This window comes from Elephas maximus, chromosome 6, assembly GCF_024166365.1.
Source record: "Elephas maximus indicus isolate mEleMax1 chromosome 6, mEleMax1 primary haplotype, whole genome shotgun sequence".
NCBI lineage: Eukaryota > Metazoa > Chordata > Mammalia > Proboscidea > Elephantidae > Elephas > Elephas maximus.
This window is the reverse complement of record NC_064824.1, coordinates 120,828,276-120,854,680: the sequence shown is the minus strand read 5'-3', so window position 1 is coordinate 120,854,680 and position 26,405 is coordinate 120,828,276.

The following is a 26,405-nucleotide window of genomic DNA, read 5'->3' as shown; positions in this document are numbered from 1 at the left end:
TAGTCCTTATATCAGTTTGTGGTTATGCATTCATCGCTAAACAGATCTCAAGTGGTGTGAGTTCAGAGGCTGAGCTTCTACCCACTGTACCTCACCATCTCCTGTGTACATCAATATATGTCCAGACAATAGGAGACTACAGTAACGGAAGGGACTGACTTGGTGTGTGGGACAAAGGGGTGCTTATTCAGAGGAGATGGCACTGTGGCAGAGTTCAGTAGGGCAAGTTTTGCTAGGCAGAGCGGGGTTGGGGGGGCAGCACGTGGCAGGACAGATAGACATAGAACACCTGGTATTTAGAGAAAAGCAAGTGTCCATTGTGGCTGGCCCCCGGATACTGGGGCCAGGGGAGAGTGCTAGGTGAGGCGAGAGACAGGGCAGTGCTGCAATTGGCAGGTGAGGTTAGTACCACATTGCAAAAGGCACTATAGGCAATGAAGAGCCACTGAGAATTTTTAATGAAGCACCACTGAGAACAGGAAAATGATTCGACTAGGCCTTCAGTCTCTGGGTGGCACAAGTGGTTTGTACTCAACCTAAAAGGTGGCAGTTCGAACCCACCCAGCAGTGCTGTGGAACGAAGGCATGGTGATCTGCTTCCGTAAAGATTACAGCCGAGAAAATTCTATGGAGCAGTTCCACTCTGTAACACAGGGGGTTGCCATGAGTCACAATGGACTCAAAGGCAATGAGGATGGGCCAAAGGGAAAGAGACTAAAATCAGGGTGACTTGTCCTGACAGAAGGGTAATCCAGAATGGTGAGGCTGTGTTCTGAGGCTCCACTGTAGGGCTTACTGGAAGGCCAGCCCTGGGAGACATGCGCAATTGGCACAGGCTGTTCAAAAGCAAAATGCCTCCAGCTTCAGAGAGCAGGCCAGCTTCTGGGCAAAGGCTCAAGTGCCTTTTGGTTATATTATGAATGAAAGAAAGGAAAACATTTACTTTTCTTGTTAGGTTTTGAGAAATGTCTAGCCTCCTCTTAGAGGGTTATATTTAGAGACAAGAGCTGAGTCACACAACACGGTTTTCTTTGTCATCTGATCTTTCTTCCTCAGAAAACTGTAGAACAAAGTGGCCAAATTAATCAATATTAAACCTGTACAAAGCTTCTTTCACGAGTAGCCTCATTCGTTGTCATTATAATAATGACCTATGTTGTTATTGTTGTCTTGTGCCATTGAGTCCTTTCCAACTCATGGCAGACACATGTGTTAGGGAGTAGAACTGTTCTAGAGGGTTTTCTTGGCTGAAATCTTTACAGAAGCAGATTTCCAGGCTTTTCTTCCACAGCATTGCTAAAAAAAGGGTTTAAATCACCAAATTTTAGGTTAGTTGTCGAGTGCCAACTCTTTGTGCTACCCAAGGACCCTTTAAGAAGATCAACGCTACCACAGTATTTCTTGAATTATAACAAACTCTAAATAAGTAATGTCAGAATTAATGACGATCTACTGTATGCTATTTATTTATAAAAGTTTGTATCCTTTTGGTTTGTTGAGGAGTTGTTTCTGCAATTGTTTTCTTCATGAATGCCTGTGTTAGTGTTGCCTGTTGTAGAGTGAAGAGTCCGAGGGGTCATAGACATCATTACTTTAACCACATCCACTGCTGTGGAAGGTAATTGAGTGTGGCAATTAGACACGCGGGCTCTGTGGTGTCTTAAAATCTTGTGAGCGGCTGTTTGAGATACATCAATTGGTCCCACCCCATCCGGAGCAAAGGAGAATGAAGAAAACCGAAGACACAAGAAAAATACTAGCCCAAAGGACCTAAGGACCACATGAACCACAGCGTCTACCAGCCTGAGTCCAGAAGAACTAGACGGTGCTCAGCTACCGCCATCAGTCCCTCTGACAGGGATCACAATAGAGAGTTCCGGACAGATTGAGAGAAGAATGTAGAGCAAAATTCAAATTCACAAAAAGAAAAAGACCAGACTTACTGGTCTGACCGAGACTGAAGGAATCTCCGAGACTATGGCCCCCGGATACCCTATAACTCAGAACTGAAGCCACTCCCGAAGCCCACTTTTCAAAGATCAAACAGGCCTAGAAAACAAACAATAACACACATGAGAATCATACTTCTCAGTTCAGTCAAACATACAATACCATGTGGGCAACTCCTGCCCAAAAGCAAGGCGAGAAGGCAGGAAAGGACAGGAAAACTGGACACGGGGAACATGGAGTTTAAAAGGAAAGGGGAAGGTGCTGACACATCGTGGGGATTACAACCAAAATAATATGTATATAAAATTTTCAATGAGAAACTAACTTGAGCTGTAAACTTTCACCTAAAACATAATGAAATTAAAACAAAACAAAACAAAACAAAAACACATGGGCTCTGGAGTAAAGCTACCAGGGTGGAACTCGGCTTTACCTCTACAACGTTGGGTGAATCTTTCAACCTCTGTAAGCATCAGTGTTTTCATCTATAAAAAAGAATAAGGACCATTAAGTGAGATTAGAAAATTATAATTTTTTCTTTTTTCAAATAGTTAATAGTAGATATTACGTGCAGTAGCAGCATTGAATTAGCTCATTAAATATTATGCAATTATGATAAAATAGTAGTAAAACAGCAGTTCTTCGCTGGGGTTAATCTTGCCCTCAGTGGACGTTTTGTAACGTGGGGAAATTTTTGGTGGTTACAACTGGGAGAAGGTGCTACTGGCATCTAATTGGTAGAGGCCAGAGATGCCACTAAGCAGCCTGCAATACACAGGATAGCACCCTTCCACTGAACAAAACCAAAAGAGAATTATCTGGCTAAAAACGTCAATGTGCCAAGGTTAAGAAAACCTGTAGTGAAGCCATGAGATAACTTGTAGGAGGCACTATGTTGTTGTGGTTAGACATTGAAGAGTCGATTCCGACTCATAGTGGCTCCATGTACAACAGAACAAAACACTGCCCAGTCTTGTGCCATCCTCACAAATGTTGCTACATTCGAGCCCATTGTTGTAGCCACTGTGTCATTCAATCTTGTTGAGGGTCTTCCTCTTTTCACTGACCCTCTACTTTACCAAGCATGATGTCCTTTTCCAGAGACTGGTCCCTCCTGATAATATGTCCAAAGTATATGAGATGAAGTCTTGCTATCCTTGCTTCTAAGGAGCATTTTGGCTGTACTTCTTCCAAGACAGATTTGTTTGTTCTTGTGGCAGTCCATGGCATATTCAATATTCTTTGCCAACACCGTAATTCAAAGGCGTCAATTCTTTATTCATTGTCTAGCTTTCGCATGTGTATGTGGCAATTGAAAACACCATGGCTTGGGTCAGGTTCACCTTAGTCTTTAAAGTGACATCTTTGCTTTTTTTTTTAAATACCTTAAAACACCTTAAAGCGGTGTTTTGTAGTAGATTTGCCCAATGCAATACGTTGTTTGATTTCTTGACTGCTGCTTCCATGGATGTTGATTGTGGATCCAAGTAAAATGAAATCCTTGACAACTTCAAACTTTTCTCCATTTATCATGATGTTGCTTATTGGTCCAGTTGTGAAGATTTTTGTTTTATGTTGAGGTGTAATCCATACTTCAACAGTAAGTGTGTCAGGTGCTCTTTTCTTTAACCAAGTAAGGTTGTGTCATCTGCATATCGCGGGTTGTTAATGAGTCTTCCTCCAATCCTGATGCTGTGTTCTTCTTCACGTAGTCCAGCTTCTCAGGTTATTTGCTCAATGCACAGATTGAATAAGAATAGTGAAAGGATACAAGCCTGAAATGCACCTTTCCTGATTTTAAACCATGCAGCATCCCCTCGTTCTGTTCAAATGGTTGCGTCTTGGTCTATGTACAGGTTTTGCATGAGCACAATTAAGTGTTCTGGAATTCTCATTCTTCGCGATGCTCTCCATAATTTATGAGATCCCCACAGTAGAATGCCTTTTCGTAGTCAGTAAAAACACAGGTAAACATCTTTCTGGTATTCTCTGCTTTCAGCCAAGGTCCATCTAATATCAGCAATGATATCCCTGGTTCCACATCATCTTCTGAATCCGGCTGAAATTTCTGGCAGTTCTCTGGCGATGTACTGCTGCAACCGCTTTTTAATTATCTTCAGCAAAATTTAGGAATTCTGAAATAAGTAAATGCATTTAAAACTAACATGTTTTATTTTTCTTGATTCATGTTAAAGGTTAACTTATGAGCACTTCCTATATAGAGAGATTTCTTACCAGTAAGCACTACCTAGGGTATTGTTCCAATGACTCAGAATGATTTCGTCCAGTTGCTTTATGGGTATGAAATGTGCTTCACCGTCATTCTGGTAGACTCGCCAAGAACCTTGCTCCCCTGATGGCTAGCAGAGTCTTCTATTTCAAGAACATGAAGCAAAATTTCTAAATTCAATCACTGGGCATAGGAGATTCATCTGACTTTCATCTGACTTTGTGCTACTTGTGCTGTTTTTTGTGAGTTTTAGATAATTACCAAATTGCCCATTTCCAGTGGAACCACAGAAGAGAGAAGTTATTTGCTTATACGTCACTTTTTTTTTTAACTAGGGCCAAGTCCAAGGAAAAAAATAGAGTTGTGTTTTTTTAAAGTATAACCTGAAGACTCCCTGCCTCCCAGTCACCAGAACCTCCTGTCTTAGGACAATTCCTGTGTTTTACCTGAGACGTATTGAATCAGAAACCTTTGGGAGCGAGGCCAGAGGAACTGCCCGTTCCAAAAAATTCCAAGTGATTCAAAGCATTTTGATATTTGAGAACCACTGACATACAATACCTAGAGCTGTCAAAAGGTAGCAGGCAGAGCCGTGGTCCTGTGGCCTTATTTTTTGGATCAGACAGTCTGCAAACCTGGATCAGAAAGTATAGATTCCTGGCGTGCTTTGATCCAGCATTTTCTTTTTGCCCTGGAAAGGCCTTCAAAATATATTGCACCTGAAGATATTAGTTCTCTTTTCAATAAGGTAACCTGCTGCTCGAGTCCTTGTTAAAGCCATTAGAGTGGAACCGCTGTGGACAAAGGCAAGCTGATTCTATATTTAGAATGTTCTGTGGGTCTGAGTCTATGACGAATTTATTCTTGTTCCTCTCAGAATTGCCTGGGTTTGTGCAACAGAATACAGTTTACAATATCCTAACCCTTCAAGCTGGCTAAGGTTTAGGATCACTTGTATGTTCCTTAGGAAGGATGACAATACCTAAAAGCGAGTTTCTCTTCCTTTTTCACATATTAATTCTTGTGTTAAAATAACAATCACACCTCTGACTCTTATTTTATGAGTTTGTACAACTTTCCAAGTGCCAGTGTGAAGCCCATTAATACTAATTGCTAATAGGAATTACATGTTTTGGAGGAAGAATGAGGGGGCAGGTTAACACAAACTTAATTTGCATTCCCCTTGCCAACTTTGAATTGGGACCAATTTGCAAACTGAGTTATCTCTCTAGCCTTGATAGAGTTTATAATGATGCTGAAGGTTTCTTAACTCATGACAGTGCCTCTTTAATAAAGATGCGTTCACAGCTGCAGCCTTGGTGCCTTGTAACATATTGCTAATAACTGGGCTAATAAGATTGGAAAGTTAATTAAAAAGAAGGGGAAACTCATAAAGCCTGATGTAGCTCAAATGGATCGGTGTATAACAGGCTGACCAAACAAAACTGTAAAGACAGAAGAAGGGGAAAAAATTGTTCATTAGTAATTTACCAGTGATGGTCCTTTTTTCTTTTTGTAGAGAGTTACCACTTGGGCATTTCCCTTAAAACTATTGAATGCCATTTAACAAAAATTATTCCATGCCCACTATCTCGGTTCTTTTTTCCCAAGGACAGCTAAGAAAGTAACATGTAGGTAACTCTTCATTTTATAAATTAGTTGGTCCATGGCAGTCTGGGTTTGTCCAACATTACTTTGTAGGTAGGTTAGAGGGAACTTGAATATTCTAGCCTAGTTCTCATGATCCACTTGCAATGCTCACATGATTTGTTAATGCTGGGACTCCAGGACAAACACAGTGAACATTAATGTGATACCTATCTGATTTTTCAGTTACAGGCTTGCCTTCCTATACTTTCTCTGTGTCCTCTTTCAAAGAAAGGTTCTTCTTGCAGTTTGTGCAGAGTTTAACCTCTGGTGTACTCAGGTACAGGTTTTCCATAGCGTGAAGAGGGTCTGAGTCTTTGCAATGCATGACGGTTTCAATATGGTGTCCAAGAGTAGGCTAACAGAGGGATATGTCCCAACTGTAATGCTGTCTATCCATTTGTAGATGATAAATTTCTGTTGTGTCTGGTTTTTGAACTATTTGAATTGCTGTTGGGCTTCAAGTCCCTCAGAATATTATCTTCGGGCCCAATATAACCTGAGTACATGATTTGGAATTCTAAAGTTCTTTTCTCATTGGAATGTTCTGGATAAATCTTCTGAGCATTACACCCAGGTTGTCTTTCCATAAATCATACTAAATTCGGTTCTGATAATTCCTAATTGTGGCATCACTCCTTGCTAAATTGCATCATCAAAAGAAGAACTGACATGACATTTCAATATGGGTCTAAACTGAACTTAGATCATCTACATTTTGAAATCCTGTCTTTATTGCCTGCCCCCACAATTCTCATTCTGTAGCTATGAAATTGTTGGTGGATCAGTAATGGGCATTTGCATTATGATTCATATCTACTTCTGACTTATTCTATTTTCTAGCTTCAGGTCCTGACTTGGGCATCTTTCTTTTTTGCCATTCTAGAGAAACATCAGTTATGGCAGGGGTAGTGAGTTGCCTCCCAATGTCCATTCTTCCCCATTTCTATAGAAATATGAGCGATACATTCTCTAATTTTTAGCTTGTCTTGTTATTGTTGTTATTAGCACTGTCAAGTCAGTTCTGACTCACAGTGACTCTGTACCACAGAATGAAACACTGCCCAGTCCTGCACCATCCTCACAATCCTTGCTATGTTTGAGCCCATTGTTGTAGCCACTGTGTCAATCCATTTTGTTGAGGGTCTTCCTCTTTTTTGCTGACCCTCTACCTTACCAAGCATGACATCCTTTTCCAGGGATGAGTTCCTCTTGATAACATGTCCAAAGTACATGAGATGAAGTCTTGCCATCCTTGGTTCCAAGGAGTATTCTAGCTGTACTTCTTCCAAGACAGACTTGTTCGATCTTCTGGCAGTCCATGATATATTCAGCATTCCTCACCAACACCATGATTCAAAGGCATCGGTTCTTCTCCAGTCTTCCTTATTCATTGTCCAGCTTTGACATGAATATGAGGTGATTGAAAATATCATGGCTTGGGTCAGGCACACAGTAGTCTTCAAAGTGACATCTTTTCTTTTCAATACTTTGAAGATACCTTTTGCAGCAGATTTGCCCAATGAAAGACATTGTTTAGGGATGCTTATAACAAAACCTCCTCTACTGCTAAAGATTGCCATTGGACTAAATTCTGACCATTGTTATACAAGTTGAAGTAGGCTGCCCAACTTCTAGTCAGTGTCCTTGTAGGGAGACAGCACATCTTTCTACTCCTGTTTTTTTTTTCTTGCCAGCTGGAATGTGGATGTGATGGCTGAAGCTGGAGCAATCATCTCAGAGGTAATCTTGGGAACAGAGCCAGGAACTCAGGTGTAACAAAAGAGGAGCCTGGGTTCCTGAGACGTAGTTGCTTTTCCAGCTCTGGACCACCTGCCACCAACTTTTATGAGAGAAAGAAATAAAAATCATCCTGTTGATTTGGAATTTTCTGTGACTGCCAGGTAAATTGAATAATAGGTAATTCATTAAACAAACAAACCTAACCTGTTGCTGTCGAGCCGATTCTGACTCACAGCGATCCTACAGGACAGAGTAGAATTGCCTCATAGGGTATCCAAAGAGCGACCGGTTTCCTTAGTGTTTCCCAATTCCCCCAAATGCCTCCATAAACCTGCTCCTTAACGTTTGGCATCCTTTCAAAAGGTCTGAAGCCTGTTGCTTCACAGTTTGTGGAAAGACTTAATGACCATATGACCCTGAAGCATTGTAATATAATGACTTAAATTTTTATTGAAGGGAGAGTGACTAAAAGCACATCTTTTTCAGAATCTAGGTTCCATACAGGGCTTCCCATGTTGAAGTCTTCTTTCTTAAGCTTGAGACTGGGAGGATCAGAAATTTGTCTAGTTCTTGCTCTGCTGTATGGGCAAAAGACTGATCTCTTAATATGAAGGAGAAAGCAGACGAGTAAAAGTGATAAAAATTCTTTTCAGTTTTGGTTCATATCACATAAAATTTCTAATATTTATCAACAGATTTCAGATAGTTATGTGTACCTCCCTTATTCAAGAGCCTATGCAAGGTTCTGTACACGGCAACTAGGCCAGGGACATGTTTTCGAAGAAGTAAAAATCTGGTCAGAAAATGTCTCAACTTGGGTTCTTGTAAAAGCAGGCCCAGAGATAAGGGCCAATGAGCAACATCGTGATAAATGGAGAAAAGATTGAAGTTGTCAAGGGTTTCATTTTACTTGGACCCACAATCAACAGCCATGGAAGCAGCAGTCAAGAAATCAAAAGACTCATTGTATTGGGCAAATCTGCTGCAAAGGACCTCTTCAAAGTGTCGAAGAGCAAAGATGTCACCCTGAAGACTAAGGTGCGCCTGACCCAAGCCGTGGTATTTTCAATCACATCATATGCATGTGAAAGCTGGACAGTGAATAAGGAAGACTGAAGAAGAGTTGATGCCTTTGAATTGTGGTGTTGGTGAAGAATATTGAATGTACCATGGACTGCCAAAAGAACGAACAAATCTGTCTTGGACGAAGTGCGACCAGAATGCTCCTTAGAGGCAAGGATGGCGAGACTGTGCCTTGCATACTTTGGACATGTTGTCAGGAGGGATGAATCCCTGGAGAAGGACATCATGCTTGGCAGAGTACAGGGTCAGCGGAAAAGAGAAAGACCCTCAACGAGGTGGATTGACACAGTGGCTGCAACAATGAGCTCAAGTATAACAATGATTGTAAGGATGGTGCAGGACTGGGCAGCGTTTCGTTCTGTTGTGCATAGGGTTGCTATGAGTCGGAACCGACTTGACGGCACCTAGCAACAACAACAACATTGTATTTGTGAGATAATTCCAGGAAACACAAGGAGGAGAGGAAAGAAGGAAACCAAACAAGTCACTGCTCTGGGGACCTGGGCTTAATTGTGTCAAGGATCCTTCAGAGTGACTCTGTGGAGCACACTTCAGGATATTCCTACCAAGGGGTGAGGAAGCTGGAGTATTTATCAACTGAGTCTCATCCTTCATGATTGAGGGTTGCTCCTGAGGGTGTCAACTCATTGGCTTTCTGGCCTGTCCTCCTATTCTGTGCATGGACTGAGAACAGTCCTGGGGCCAGAGAAAGCTCTCAGGCAGAGAGGTAGGTGCTTGAAATAAGAAGCCATTTACACACATGGGGACTGTCCATCAAGCTCCAGGTGACCTTCAAGGTCAGCCAATGGGCTATGAAGAAGGCACCAAACAGGTCTGAAACAGTCCATCCTTTGCACTTCTCAGACATACTTCAGCCCCATATTTAGTTACACCGTCCTATCTGCTACAAGAAGAGATAGCTGCCAACATAAAGCAACAACAGCAACAAAAAAGCCTGATACTGGTGCAATCAGCTAGAATCTCTAAGGAAGGACAGATCACTTTGGCCATGGTGGTGAAGGAGAGGTTTATGTATAAAATGAAAACCTTTAGCTCTGAAGGCTGGCCAGGGTTTAAATAAGTGGAGAAAAGATGGGGAGATGGATACCAGAGTGAGGAATAATATAGTCAAAGGGCTGGATGTAGAGATGTGAAAGTACGATCTAGGAATTGGTAGCTGAAATCAAAGGTCTAAAGTGGGAGGTAGAGTTGGAAAAGTATTAAGCAATGTATTTCCTAGGACCTTATAGTCCAGGCCAAGTGTATGGGCTTGACTTCCTGCCAAAACATTCCTTTCTGTTCAATGGGACTAAATTTATATATAATTAAAATTTCTAGTCTCAATTTAATAGAAAATATTATATGCCATTCTGGGGTAATTTGAAAGCAATTGTTCTCAATCTTTTTAGTCCATCATGGTAGACATAAAAATGATGTTAGAAGGCAGAACATACATCATAGATATGATCATTCTAATTTCCTATGTTAATGCCACTCTTTTCTCTCCAGTTCAAAGATGCCTATCAGAGTGCAAGGACATAATAATGAAAGCATGATCATGATTGGAAACAGTCTAAATTAATTAAAAAGGAAATATTTTACAAATGTTAGTCTTTTAATTCTAACGGAAAGACTAATTATTTGTGATACACTGGTTTTGACACAACTGTGTCCCTAACAATATGGCCAACAACTATTGCTGAGGTGGAAAATGGGCAACCTGCAGGCAGAAGCCACAGGCAGACCTGTTGTGTTTGTCCCACAGAGTTGGCCTTGAGGGGTGGGGGTAGAACCAGGAATGAAGAGTCAAAACACAGAAAGTTTTCCAAATTTGTTACCAATACTCCTCCTCGCCAACGTTGCCACATGGAAACTTGTTGTTGTTAGTCGCTGTAGAATCCGCTTCGACTCATGGGGATCCTATGTGCAACAGAACAAAATGTCTTCCAGTCGTGTACCATCTTCATGATTGCTGGTATGCTTGAACAGCCACTGTGTATTTTGAGTGCCTTCTGACTTTAATGGGATCATCTTCCTGCACTATATTGTGCAATTTTCTGCTGTGATACATGAGGTTTTCATTTGGCTAATTTTTGCAAGAAGATATCCAGGCCTTTTTTCCTAGTCTGTCTTAGTCCGACAGCTCCACTGAAACCTGACCACCATGGACGATCTTGCTGGTATTTGAAATACCAGTGGTATAGCTTTTAGCATCATAGCAACACACAAGCCACCACAGTATGACAAGCTGACAGATTGGTGGTGGACATGGAAAGTAGCTGGAGCTAAGTAGTGGCTGCCCCCCTGAACTGGGCCTATTTTTTTCCAGTTTATCCTTCCAAGTCTCTTTCACTTGTATGCTTTCCTAGAATACCTGTAGGCCTTTGAGTGTGAAATAACACCTTTGGGGCATAAAAGGAACATCTACTTGCTGGAGTCTCCCAAAGCCAGTTGATACTTGGTCTGGGGAATCTGAGGGCCTGGGTTCTCTATTTGGCTCCTTTAGTCAATTCTTGTGTAAACTTAATTAGAGTTTCTCTAACTGCAATAGCCTTTATACCATAGTAAAGACTGTTTTGTATTTCTGTACTCCTTCCATCAAATTTACTTTTTCTGTCTTCTGTTTGTATCAGGAACCAACATTTTACTCTCTACAAGCATATAGTATTTCCTAGGCCCCATCAATTTGTGCATCCCAGCTGAGGTCACCTTAACAGTTTGTCCCTAAATCTGCTGGATCAGTAGCCTCATTCATTAACAAACAACAGCTTTCCTTGAGTGGCTGCTATTAACCAGGCACACATTTAGGTCCTGAGGATATAACAGTGAACCCACAGAAGTCTCTGCCGTCAGTAAGTTTATAATCTGGTTAGAGAAGTAAGACAATAAATGAATATGTATGTAATATGTCAAATGATTAAAGCAATAGGAAGAAAACTGAGCAGGGTAAGGGGAGGAGGGAGATATGTTGTTTCATAGAGGATCCAGGAAGGCCTTTCTGATGGGGTGATTTACTAGAGCCGGGAAGGGAATGTGGGAACAAGGCATACCATGATTTGAGAGAGGAGTGTTTCAGGCAGGGGTGTAAGTGTCCAGGCATTTCCTTTAGAATTAGCAAGGAGGCCCTGTGGGTAAAGCTCAGTGAAAATTGATAGGAGATTAGATCAGAGATGTGGCTGGGGGACAGATTGTACAGCTCTCGTAGGCCAGAATAAGGACTTCGGATAGTACTCGAAGTGATTTGGACTTTGAGTAGAGGAGTTGTCTGACTTGAATTATTTTCTAAAAGGATTACTCAGGCTACTATGAGGGAAAAGCCTGTATTAGGCAAACCATGGATACATGAAGACCAGTTAGGAAGTTTTTGCAGGATGATGACTTGGCTTAGGGAAGTAGCTATGGAAGTGGTGAGAAGTGGGCAAATTCAAAATATAGGTAGAGCTGAGACTTTTGCTGATGTGAGGTGGGACATGAAGAGAAGCACAAAGAAGGCTCCAAGTCTTTTGGCTGAGCATCTGAACTACTAAATTCCCCAGAGATGTGGAAGCCTACAGGAGAAGTTTAGAGAATGTGGGCAGTGGTGGAAATCAAATTTGGCTTTACATTTATTAATTTTGAGATACTCATTTGTCATGGACTGAATTATGTTCCTCCCAAAAATGTGTGTTTCAACTTGGTTAGGCCATAATTCTAAGTATTATCCTCCATTTTGTGATTGTGATTTTATATTAAAGAGGATTATAGTGGGATTATAATACCCTTACTAAGGTCACATCCCTGATCCAATGTAAAGGGAGTTTCCCTGGGGTGTGGCCTACACCACCTTTTATCTTACAAGAGGTGAAAGGGAAGCAAGCAGAGAGTTAGGGACCTCATACCACCAAGAAAGAAGCAAAGAACGTCCTAGGGACCTGGGATCCCTGTGCAGAGAAGCTCCTAGTCCAGGGGAAGATTGATGAGAAGGTCGACAGTGAGAGAAAGCCTTCCCCTGGAGCTAATACCCTGAATTTGGACTTCTAGCCTATTTTACAGTGAAGAAATAAATTTCTGTTTGTTAAAGTAGTCCGCTTGTGGCATTTCTGTTATAGCAGCACTGGATAACTAAGACACCATTCAACTTCCAAGCGGAGCTGTTAGGTAGGCATATTGATATACAAATCTGGTGCTTAGGGGGAAGGATAGGGACAAAGAATGAAATTCAAGATCCAGTGGTGTATTTAAAGCCTGTGGGACTGAATGAGAACATTTATGAAATGAGTGTCCACAGAGAAGAGGTCGAAATATTGCACCCTGGTGTGCTTTAGAGGTCAGGCAGATGATGGACATGAGCTAAGTAGGCTAAGATACAGAAGCCAGTGAGTGAGTGAGTAGCCAAGAGAGAGTGGTGTTTTGGAGACCAAATGAAGAAGGCTTACCAAGAAAGACAGAATGAGAAATTATGACAAATACAGATGAGATGGGGACGGAAGTGACCATTGGATTTGACCCATTACTGGCTTAGATCACAGCAATTTCAATGCATGAGGAAAGCCTGATTGGAAGGGGTCCAATTGAGAACGGTAGGGATGAGGTGGAAGCAGTGAGTATAGGCTATTCCATAGTCAGGAACAAAGAAATGGGAGAGGGAGAGATGGCCTTCTTCTTTCATATATTCTTTTGGAGGCTCGAAGGTATGGTTGGGGGAAGAGGGTGCATTGTCTTTTCTTAAGTCACATCTCCTTTTATCTTTGCCTTTTTTTCTGCTGGCTACTTGTCTTGCCCTTCCGAATCTAGGCCATTGTCACTGCTACTCTGTTCATTGCCTCATTCAGCCCACGTTTGTCACGTCAGTGCTAGCACTGGCCCACTGTGACTGGGGACATCCCTTGAGCATCTGCCTCTGTCTGTCTCCCACGGCTTCCTGGAGCTTCTCATTGTCATCAGTCTGTCCCTGCATGTGCTCTTAGGCTGTGGGAAATGACTTTCTCATCTCACATTCTATGTCTTATGTCCCATGTCTCATGCCATGCTGTGGGGCTGTGTATTGGGGGAAGGGATGGTGGAGGGTAAAGATCGTCCTCTTGCAAATCAGAAAATGGGACTGAATGTGGGTGGGAATATTGCCTGCTCCCTGGCAACTGGCTGGAATGTCATGTCTCGGCTCCATCAAAGCCAAACCCCCTGTTAGAGCGGAATTTTACTTGTTAGCCTTTATAAGTTAGAACATCGTATTGATGAAAAAGTGTCAGTTAAAATGTTTGTGTTTTGAATCAAACAATTTTTGTCTCTTGCTCAGGGACTCTGAGTCTTTTTCACATGATTGTGCAGGTCTTTAATTTCTGAAAAGGAGAAAACACGCTGATATGTGAAATGACCTTGGCTTTATCACTTAACTTGCTTGACTTCTTAATCCTTTCCCAGTTTTTAATGACTACTGTCTCTTTTTGTCCTTGGAAATGGAGTCCTGTAAGGAAAAATTTCAGAAGAGACCGTTGTTAATAGCTCAGATGTCTAGTCTTTTTCTTTCTTCTCATTTCCTTTCTCTCCAGAGAATATTCTTAAATGGTAGTTCCAAATCTAAGGCAGAAAACAGACAGGATTCCCCCATTTCTTACGTTGATCAGAGAGCCAAAGAGTAATTTTTCTTTTGAAAGTGGATGGGCCTTCAGCAAGTACAGGTCGAGTGCATACTTTTGTAAATATAGTATTTTCTTTTTATTGTACTTTAGATGAAGGTTTACAGAACAAATTAGTTTCTTATCACACAGCACACACATTGTTCCATGACACTGGTAACAACCCCACGACATGTCAACACTCTCCCTTCTCAATCCTGGGTTCCCCATCACCAGCTTTCCTGTTCCCTCCTCCCTTCCAGTCTCTGCCCCAGGGCTGGTGCATAAATACAGTATTTTAGAGTCTCCTAAAGAGTGAAAACCAGCTGGTGTCAAGTCGATTCCAACTCACGGTGATCCCGTGTGTGTCAGGGTAGAACTGTGCTCCATATGGTTATCAATGGCTGATTTTTTGAAGTAGATTGCCAGGCCTTTCTTCCAAGGCATCTCTGGGGGGACTTGAACCTCCAATCTTTCAGTTAGTAGCAGAGTGTGTAAACTGTTTGTACCATCCAGGGACTGTCTTAAGGGATGCTTATAAAACTCTTCAAAATACTTCTTGCTGAACTCACCCAACCCTAAATTTGAAGATAGGGGAAAATATACCCGTTACCTCCTTACTGTGATTTATAATCCATTTCTTAGGTCTCTTTGTTTCTTTGATCATTAGTTGTATCTTTCTCCCACCTGACAGAAATCTGTAGTTCATTACCAATTAAAAAATTTTTTAAATTTTTATTGTGCTTTAAGTGAAAGTTTACAAATCAAGTCAGTCTGTCACACAAAAACTTATATACACCTTGCTACATACACCCAATTGCTCTCCCCACAAAGAGACAGCCCACTCCCCCCCTCCACTCTCCCTTTTTGTGTCCGTTTCGCCAGCCTCTAACCCCCTCTACCCTCTCATCTCCCCTCCAGGCAGGAGATGCCAATGTAGTCTCAAGTGTCCACCTGTTCCAAGAAGCTCACTCCTCACCAGCATCCCTCTCCATCCCATTGTCCAGTCCAACCCCTGTCTGAAGAGTTGGCTTTGGGAATGGTTCCTTTCCTGGGCCAACAGAAGGTCTGCGGGCCATGACCACTGGGGTCCTTCTAGTCTCAGTCAGACCATTAAGTCTGGTCTTTTTACAAGAATTTGGGGTCTGCATCCCACTGCTCTCCTGCTCCCGCTGGGGTTCTCTGTTGTGTTCCCTGTCAGGGCAGTCATCAGTTGTAGCCGGGCACCATCTAGTTCTTCTGGTCTCAGGCTGATGTAGTCTCTGGTTTATGTGGCCCTTTCTGTCTCTTGGGCTCATAATTACCTCGTGACCTTGGCGTTCTTTATTCTCCTTTGGTCCAGGTGGGTTGAGACCAATTGATGCATCTTAGATCGCCCTTGCTAGCATTTAAGACCCCAGAAGCACTCTGCAAAGTGGGATGCAGAATGTTTTCTTAATAGATTTTATTATGCCAATTGACTTAGATGTCCCCTGAAACCATGGTCCCCAAACCCCCCCCCCCCCGCCACGCCAGCCTTCAAAGGATTCAGTTTATTCAGGAAAACCAATTAAAAATTTTAAAATCTTTAAATAATATTTGTAAATGGCAATTATGTTAATTCTAACTATACCTTTTGGGAAGAGAGCATACGAGGAATCAGATTATCCAAATTCTTCTAGGATTGTAGATTCCATTGTAAACACAACTACTCTTTGGAAGTTGTATTAGTCCTTTGTAATCTTGTTACCTAGGAGAGTAGTTGTTGAGCCTGCTTTATCTATCTATCTACCTACCTACCAACCTACTACCTACCTACCTATCATCTGCCTATCTATCTAGCATCTGTCTGTCTATCATCTATCTATCTATCTGTCTGTTTGTCTGTCTATCTATCATCTATCTATCTGTCCATCCGTCCGTCCATATATCTATCCATCCATCTATCTATCCATCTATCTGTATGAAATGGGCATTGTGTTCTAGAAGCAAATCAAGCAAAAACTTCTTGCCCTTTAGAAACACCAGTTCACTCTTCCTTGTCTCTAGTTAAACCGTTTTCCCTTCTATACCAAACCCATTGCTGTCGAGTTGATTTTGACTTATAGTGACACTCTAGAAAAAAGTAGAACTGCCCCATAGGGTTTCCAAGGCTGTAAATCTTTATAGAAGCAGACTGCCACGTCGTTCTCCCTTGGAGTGGTTGGTGGGTTCAAACCACTGACCTTTCAGTTAGCAGCTGAGTGCTTAACCATGGTGCCACCAGCGTTTCTTTTCCTTTTTATACTTACCTTCAAATGTTCTATAATTATCATACTTTGTATTATTGGGCAACTGTTTACATGAAATGTACAAATGAAAATTCACCATATCCATTTCGGTTCCTGGTATTCCACTACAAAAAAAAAAAAAACAACCCAAGATCAGTGACCAACCTGGAACAGATACACAGGTCACCACATTGTGTACAGTGGAAGGGTGAGCACCTTGGTGAAGTTGATGAGTCACCAGAGAGCCTGTCTTGACACCACAGCAAGGGTGGGTGACTGTGGAGGGAGAGGGTTGACACAGCTCTCGAGGTTTGTCTTTTAGCCACACAGCAGGACTTAGACAATACTACCCTAAACCCAGGAAAAACAGTCACTGCATTTTGCTCAGGAAAAAGCTAATGTATTCTTTAACATGGGTTTAAGTTTGTTTTTTGTTTTGTTTTTAAATAAGGAATGCAACTTAATAAATGGGTGATAACCAAATTGGAAAGTACTCTCTCTCAACCCAGACTTGAAGAAACTTGAACCTGTCTGGCCAGTTTATAATTATAATGTGTTGTAATTAGACGAATGATTTATCAGAAACTTACAAGATCAGAGTTTTGGTTTAGATATTTGGAAGGGAAATTTTCTAGTCTTAGGACAATTGGCTTAAGTTTTTTGCTGAATTTCATTTAAATTCTAGGCTTAGAAAAAAAAAAAATAATGGCCTCTCTCCTTTCCAGTTTAGTAAGGAAAGAGCTGTAGTTGGCTTTAATATAGATCAAACCACTGGAAGCCAAGATGATGTGGCTCACTTTATCCTCCAGGGTTTGCTTTATTTTGTGCCTATATAATCCATGGGTATGCAGAGGACCCAGACTTAACACTGTACATCATTTGTAGCAACTTATTTTTTTCCAACACTCATGACGATTTTCTATTTTTTTAACGATAAAGATATTTTCTGTTTAGCATCATGAAAGCATGCAAATATTTTATGCTGAATTGTACCTTGAAGACAGAAAAGAAGATGGAAAACCATAATAAAGTTGGATAATTGGCATGGGGAGAGTGTTTAATCTAAGGGTTGAAACTTTTTCCAGCTTGTACTATGTCTGTGGTATGAACTATGATTTTGCATAATTCTTCAGGGCATTCCCAGGCGCTTTATCAAGAATGATGGATGGGTTAATTGGCCCTCTTGGCGTATTTGGGAAGTGTGCAGCCAACAACAGTCAATGGAAGAAGGGGCAGGAAAATGCAGCAACAAATATCTGGCCTCCAAATCTCACTTAAAATCAGAATTGCTAAAGTTAAGGGTTCTTTCTTACCTGGACATTCGTAAGATTAGTCCTATTTTCAAATTAGAAAATACGATTTTACTAACAAATCAAAGTGGAAGCTAGAAGCTCAGTTGTCATTAGAATCATTCTCACTGAACCTTGTTGTAGCAAGAAGGTAATATGGAATCTCCAAACACAGCTTTAGATGCAAATTTAATTCTATGATAAGAGATTATTTTAACGTAATCCTGATGAGACTATATAATAATACGAAAATGGAAAATACAACTTGAAGGTTATATGATTAAATTATAAGAATGAAATAACACACATTTACCCAATTATAATAGGAGAGCACATGCCAGCTTGCTGAGGGACTACCTGAAGGCCGCTCAGGTGACCTTTGTAAAGAGATTTGCACAAACCATCTTCTAGGCTTTATCTTTTCTAGGCTTCCTCTGTGACTGTTCTGGTGAGTCTTTCTTTTGGCATAGAATGCATGCATTCACCTGCCTTAGCCAAACCCTGGAAAATACCAAAAAGTATAAAACACAGACTCTGTTCTCCTAAGGAGCCCCTGTGTGGTGCAAATGATTGATGTGCTTGGCTGCTAACTGAAAGGCTTATGGTTTGAGTCCACCCGGATGTACCTTGGAAGAAATGGTTGGAGGTCTTCTTCTGACAAATTAGCCATTGAAAACCATATGGAGTCCAGTTCTACTCTGAGACACATGGAGTGGCTGTGGGTTGGAGTTGGTTCCATGGTAACTGATGGTGTTGGCAGTGGTGGCTCTCTTCAAGTTTATATTCTGGTTGGAGAGACAAGATATATGCAGAAGAAGCTTTTTAAGTCAGTGTGTATTTGGGTATCTGAATTAATTCTATAGGGTCTAGGAGATCGGGGGACAGTGTGATTAGAATGTTTAGAAAAGATTTTATGGAGAAGTTAGAATTTGATGGATGTGTAAGATATGAAAAGGAGGAGAGGAGGAGAGAAGGCAAGATGGATTGGGGATATAGCATAAATAATGAGAATAAGGAAATGAGCTCAGTGCCTACTATAAAAATATAGCCATGAACATGACAAGGTCTTGGCACTCATGAAGCTTACATTCCAATGTGGTGAGATAGATGGTAAAAAGAAACAAGCAAGAGCATTTTAGATGGTGAATGTGCAATTAAGGAAACTGGGGAAGTGATAGAGAAAGACTGGGAGAAGGGGTGAGGGTGGGGTTGCAGTCAGTGCTTTTCAAACCTTCATGCTTATATGGATCAGCCTAAGATCTTGTTAAAACTCAGATTCTGATTCAGAAAGTCTGGGGTGGAGCCTGAGAGTTTACATTTTCAAGAAGCTCCTGGTGATTGCCATGTTGCTGGTCCACAAACCACACTGAAATTATTGAGGCTCTAGATGTTATGATCTGAAGGTCCTGGGGATATCAGTTTAGCTGGAGCACAGGACTTTTGGTAAGGCAGTGCGGGAGGGAGGAATAATGAAAGAGAAAGTAAAGGGGAAGAAGATTTGGACCACTTGGAGGTGGGCCTAAAATGCCAAGATAAGAAGTTAGGGCTTGAGCAACAGAGCCAGGGTTGAAGATGTCTGATGTGGCAATCACATGCAGAAGGGAGTCAAACAGTACTTACCAACCATTCCCAGGTCAGGACACACATAGAAAACTGTGCTATTACTGCACCAATGAAAAAGGAATATAGAAGAAGAAGTAATGCATTTGAATTGTTGAGTGGGTGAAGAATATTGAACGTAATGTGGACTGCTAGAAGAACAAACCATTTTTAGAAGTACAATTGGAATGCTCCTTAGAAGTGAGGATGATGAGACTTTGGCTCGCTTACTTTGAACGTGTCATCAGGAAAGATCAATCATTAGAAGAGGACATCAGGCTGGGTAACGTAGAGGATCAGTGAAAAAACAGCAACCCTTTGTGAAATGGGTTAACAAATTACCTGCAGCAGTGGACTGAAACCTACCAACCATCATGAAGGTAGTGCAAGACAAGGTATCATTTCCTTCTGTTATACATAAGGTCACCATGAGTTGGAGCCAACTTGAGAGCAACTAACAACACTGCACGGGGGTGAGGGAGAAGACCTCTACTTGTGGGAACATCTAGGTTAAAAGATCAAAAGACTGAAAACATAGGGTTATAATGACCCAAGAATGCCACAATGATCCCCTTGTTGATGGAAGTTAGGAAGGGAGCTGGAGAAACAGCCCAATGAAAAACTGGCAGAATTGAGTGACGGTTTGGTAATACATTGTTTTATGGAGGAGGGTGGTTTTAGGGAGGGTGGGGTATCAAAAATTCCAGCAGTGAACAGAAGATTCGCTACTGGCACTCATGTGAGAGTTCTGCCCAGGAGCTAAAGATTTTTGAATCATATCTGAGAGTTCAAGATGTGTCAACGTGCAATTTCTTTGAGGGCAAGAGTGTTAAGAGAGAAGAGCAGATTACTACAGACTATGCACTGGGTCACTGGGATGCTTTGGGAAATATTTACAGCCTGTGAAAGGAAGAGGAACAAATGAAGAAGGTAGACAGGCATGGCCTGGTAGGAAGTTTAGGGAAAGATCAGGAAGTAGTATGGACATGTACTGGACACTGTGTGATGGTGTGACATTGACTATTGTTACTATCCTTGTAAACAGGCTGATTGTGAAGGAAAGTCTAATTCTCCTACCACTGTGACCCTTCCCTGAAGCTCTCTCTATTTGGCTGTTCTAAGGTCGTGTGGTTAAGTATTTCCACCTCAAAATTTCCATCTCCATAGGGGATGGGTGGGAAGGAAGACAAGGTAATAGGACAAGGACATGCTTCAGCAATGCTGTATTTGACATTCCACAGCTACCACTGTCCCAGAAGCACATAGATGTCTCTGCCAACATACTCTGTCCTTGAGGGTGAGGGAGAGCGATGTTTCCTTTGTCTTTGCTTGTATTTCATGAAAAACTGAGTCCTGGGGAGTCTTGGTAAGTTGTGAAAGATCATTACATCTGTTAGCGGAAAAATTAGAATGAAAGCCCAAGTTTTCTGGACCTTCAGAGTGGTATTCTTCTAACTGCAATTAAGGTGAACACTGACAAGTGTTAAATATGGAGGATACATATATATATATTTGTATATGTATATAAAACCCAAAAACCCACTGCCGTTGAGTCGATTCCGACTCATAGCGACCCTATAGGACAGAGAGGAACTGCCCCATAGAGTTTCCAAGGAGTGCCTGGCGGATTTGAACTGCTGACCTCTTGGTTAGCAGCCGTAGCACTTAACCACTATGCAACCAAGGTTTCCATATATATATATATATATATATATATAGCATACCTTGTCTCTGAGCTGATGGGAGCCTTGGTTTTTGCATTCATTGACATTAATCCTCAGCCTTTCTAGATTCAGGACATAAGGTGACATTTTTGTGTTTACTGGGTTCGGTATGTTATGAATATGGGAAAACATTCAACCAATGTGTTGGGCAGTTCCACAGTGCAATACTAGGTGGCAGCCTAACACTACCTTTGAGGGCTTAGAACTCCTGTCTGCCTCTCTAAATGGCATTTTAATGGAAAATTTTAGAGATATTTTAAAAGAATAACTTTTAAAGGAAGCTTTACAGAAACAAGTAAATGATGATGTATGATAGATTTTCAAACTGCCTTTCCCCCCAAAAGCATATTTTTAATTACAAATTACACATTCAGTTGCATGAGATATTAAAAACAAATGTAAGCCTCAGTTGAAAAATAAGCAAAGGTTATGAACAGGCATTTCACAGAAGACATACATATGACAATGAACAAATGAAAAATGTTTGCTAGGCATCTTAACCTCTAATAAGAAAGAAAATTCAAATTTAATGAGGAAATTTTGATTACCTCTCAATTTGACAGGATTGTTTTTAAACGTTTTATCCTGAAGGAAACTTAGAGACGTGGCCAAAGGTTTCTGTATAAACATCTTCCTTCATGTTTTATTTACAATCATCTAAAGACACTATTGCTTAGAAGATGGCATTTTTCTGATGGAATAGTATGCATTTTTAATTTGTAGGATTTTTTTTTTTTTTTATACTTAGCCTCAGGAAACCCTGGTGGTGTAGTGGTTAAAAGCTATGGCTGCTGACCAAAGGTTGGCAGTTCGAATCCACCAGGCACTCCTTGCAAACTCTATGGGGCAGTTCTACTCTGTCTTGCAGGGTTGCTATGAGCCGGAATCGAATCAACGGCAACAGATTTGATTTGTTTGTTTTTTTATACTTATCCTTTAGCAAAATTGTATGAATTATAGTCATTTAAGGTAAAAATGCAGACATATGATATTTAAAAACACACAGAGAAATGTAAGTTATCCTTTGCTGGATGGCAGAATTGATTGTGAAATTTTGGGGGCTTCAGGAGAATTGACCAGATCTAAGTTTCTACACCTAGGTCATTGCCTGCGGTGATGGTGGGGGAACAGAATCACAAACAAATGGATGGCTAGTGGCTCCAGTCAGCTGCAGCTGGTTCACTGGACTGCAGGATCCTCAAGGGCTGGGAACCCAGGTGCCTCCCTTGAGAAGCTTTTCTAGACTCACATGGGTGGGTGAATGTGTGGGGTTTCAGGCCACCTACACTGCTGGCCTCAGCACAGTGATTCTCAGAGGCAACTAAACCAAAAAAAAAAAAACAAACCCACTGCCGTCGAGTCGATTCTGACTCATAGCGACCCTGTAGGACAGAGTTGAACCTCCCGATAGAGACTGGAAGGGAAGAATTCAGTAAGCTGGAAAGAAATCCAAATCTCTATCCTGCCTGATTATTAAAACATCCTCTGTAAATATTTCGCCACATGGATAAACGTATTAATCTGCTTCTGATTTCTTTCTCAACACAGGCTTTCCTGTGCAGCATGCTATTTTTTGTCAGAAGTAGGTTATAATCGCTTGGTTTCCTGTTTGTCTTAAGTAATGAAATGGAATAAACGAGACTAAGGAAAAATCAATAGCATTGTCTGGCTGAAGAGGTTGCTCGTCGCGTTCTGCTAGAAATATATGAATCAACAGTTCAATTTATTTGTTCACTTAACTTATTGATTCAATTACTCATTGCTTTGTAGATAAAAATGAAGGAAACATTTGGTGGCATGGACTGATACCTTGGCAACTGTGAAGTATAAGGAATATGTAGAATCGAATCTTGGAATCCAGTACCCACTAAGAGTTTTCGAAAGGCCTTCATTTTTGGATGAATATATTTTTAAATAAGAACGTATTGTTGTTAGTCGATGTCAAGTCAGCTCTGACTCATGGTGACCGTACACAGAACAGAATGAAATGTGGTCTGGTCCTGTGTCATCTTCATGATGGTTGGTAGGTTTGAGTCCATTGTGTGGCTATTGTGTTAATCCATCTCTATCATCAGCCGTTAGATTTTTCTGAGTCACTGAGATACTTGAGCATGTTCTATTTCTAGGCTTCCAGCCTTTCAATAAGGTCTTACCCTTTGTGTAAAGCGCCAATGCTGCTGACCTCTTATAATCATTTCCATGGAGAGTCATATTATATTCGATGGGGGAGGAAACGCTGGGGATCGTCCCCCTGGGTCCGCTCATTTCACAGATGAGCTTGCACATTTGAGTGGTTTTTCCAGTGCAGGTCAAAACCTACTCTAATGAGACTGATGAAACAATAGATTTTGTTACAATAGAATACAAAAGAAGTATGGAGCATTATCCATTATTTTTTAAATTTGCATACTAGGAACAAATGTTTAGTCTGCACCTTGTTTGTGCAATTCATGAAGTGGGTGGGGGAGGGGGAAGAAGCAAATGCAAATTTTTCTGGGACCTGGAGCGGTAAGGGGGACAGATGTTCATATCACTTCCATAATTTTATTTCAGTGCAATTTGAGGTTATTTTAATAAACAGTTCTTATGTTTTACAAAAGTTTAGAGTATTTCTCTTTTGTTTGTGTGTTTGAATTTACTTATGTAATCCACATATCAAGGGTGCCTGTAGCATGGAGGACCTGGGTTATTGTATTGTTCAGGGTATTTCTTGCCTATGTTTCTACTTTTTCAGAGACATAGGAGATTAGCTCCACTTGGCTTCTGGGATCAGAGAAAATCCCAGAGGCTGTGAAAGCCTACAGGGACCACTTGCTCCAACCCTCTTATTGTAGAGATGAGCAAACCAAAGCCCTGGGGATGCTAAGCGTCTGTCCAAGCTCAATGTCAGTGCTAAGAAAAGGACCAGGGTCTCTGGCTGGCCTGAAGTGTGGTGATTTTCCCACTACATCACCCTGTCTTAGGTGGATTTTCTTTTCTCAGCAATTTGAAGAACATGCTAGCCGTCTTTCTCGAACCTAGAAACTGGCTCAGGTGGTAGGGGTCTGCCTCTGGCTATGGCTTGTCATCAGCACTCAGTGGACCTTTCGAGGATGACTTAAACCCTACCTCAATCAGTTTGTCCTTCTGAAATGTACAGCCAAATGCTCCCTGGAAGCAAGGATGACAAGACTTTGTCTCACATACTTTGGACATGTTATCGGGAGAGACCAGTCCTTGGAGAAGAACGTCATGGTTTGTAAATTAGAGGGTCAGCAAACAAGAGGAAGACCCTCAACAAGATGGATTGACACAGTGGCTGCAACGATGGGCTCAAGCATAATAACAATTATGAAGATGCCACAGGACTGGCAGTGCTTCCTTCTGCTCTACATAGGGTCACTATGAATTGGAACTGACACGACAGCACCTAACAACAAAACAAGCTTTGACCAACAGACGGTGGCAAAGTATTCTCACTTCTTAAAAATTATTGAATTCACAGGTGATTCTTGGTGACAGTTCCTGGTCACCAGCCTCTCCCCAGGAAAAGCTGTGCTAGAGGTTCCAAAAGCTACCAAACACATGAAGAGTTGAGTATTAGACGTGGGAACACAAGGCTCAGAAGCCTCTTAACCAAATTCTGGCTTGACTACTTGGGCAAGCTACTTATCTCTGTGTCTCAGTTTCCTTATCTAGAAAATGGAGTGGTAATCAAAAAACCTAAACCAAACCAGTTGCCATTGAGTTGACTCTCATTCATTGTGACTGCATATGTGTCAGAGTAGAAATGTGCTCATAGGGCTTTCAATTCCTGTAATGTTTCAGAGGTAGATTGCCAGGCCTTTCTTTTGAGGTACCCTTGAGTGGATTTGAATTGCCAGCCTTTTGGTTAGGAGCCCAGAGCTTAACTGTTTGTGCCTTGCTCCTATCCTTTCCAACACTTTCTGTTATTGATTTATAAGAGTTCTTTATATATTCTAGATAGAAGTTTTTGCTATATATATGTGTGTGTGCTATGCATGTGTGTTTGTAGGTATGTCTGTGTGTGCATAATGTTTTTCCAGTGTGTGGATTGCCTTTTCATTTTCCTAGTGTCTTTTAAAGGGCAATTTTTTAAAGTTTGATGAAGTCTAACTTATCCATTTGTTTCCTGGTTCATGTTTTGGTATTCAGCCAAAGACTCAAGGGGGCCTCTATACAGTTTTCTGGGGTTCTTTCTCTCTGTAGCTACCTCCTTAAAATAGGATTGCTATGAGGATTCAAATAAGTTAATATGTACAAATATTTAAAACAGTGGCTAGCACACAGTAAGTGTTTGATTAATGCTGGCCAATATTATTAGTATTGCTTTAGTTTGTAAATAGGTCATATTTCGTTTTGATTGGAGCCCTGGTGATGCAGTGGTTAAGAGCTCTGCTGCTAACCAAAAGGTTGGCAGTTCGAATCCACCAGTTGCTCCTTAGAAACCCTATGGAGCAGTTCTACTCTGTCTTAGAGGGTTGCTATGAGTTGGAATCAACTTGGCAGCAAGGAGTTTTATTTTTGATCAAGAGAAGTAGCTTGAGGAGTGAAAGGGTTATTTCTGCACGTAGCTTTCTATGTTCCAGCACAATGTCCTTCTTTTAGTTTACAGGATAAGTATTTCTCTGATCTGCCCCAGGGCCTTTGTATATACCATTTCCTTTGACTATGAGCTTTTTCCTCTTTTGCTTTCATCACCTACTTAGATCTTCTTCTTCTTTTAGATCTTATCACCAGCATCACTTCTTTAGGGGAAACTTCCTTGACTCCTTAGTTGATTAGGTTATGTTGCTATATATTCTCATACCACCATTCTCAGCACAGCCTTTATAGCTCTTATCACTGACATAACTTTATACTCATATGAGTGATCATTTGATCCAAATCTGTCTTCTCCACTAGACCTTACACTGTACTAGATTGAAATTTTGTCTGCTTTTGCTGGCTACAGGGTCCCCGGGGCCTGCACAGTATAGTATGCAGTGTTCAACAACTATCTGTAGAACGAATGCATGAGTGAGTAAGTAAGGGTGAGTCTAGTAGAGTTTTTACCCTGAAATCAAGTTGAATGACCACTTGGGTACAATACTGAGTTCCCAGAGAAGGGCAGGTCAGGTGGATAGGTGGAATTAGACAAGCACTATTACAGCATTTTGTACTATCTGTGATGGGGAATGAGGCTTTAAAGCAGGTTGATCTTTAAAACCACAAAGCCAGAAGTCATCTCTCATTTTTGTTTAAAAAAAACTCAAAAAACACCACCAGCTTTCTGATCTATACTATTTAATAATTTA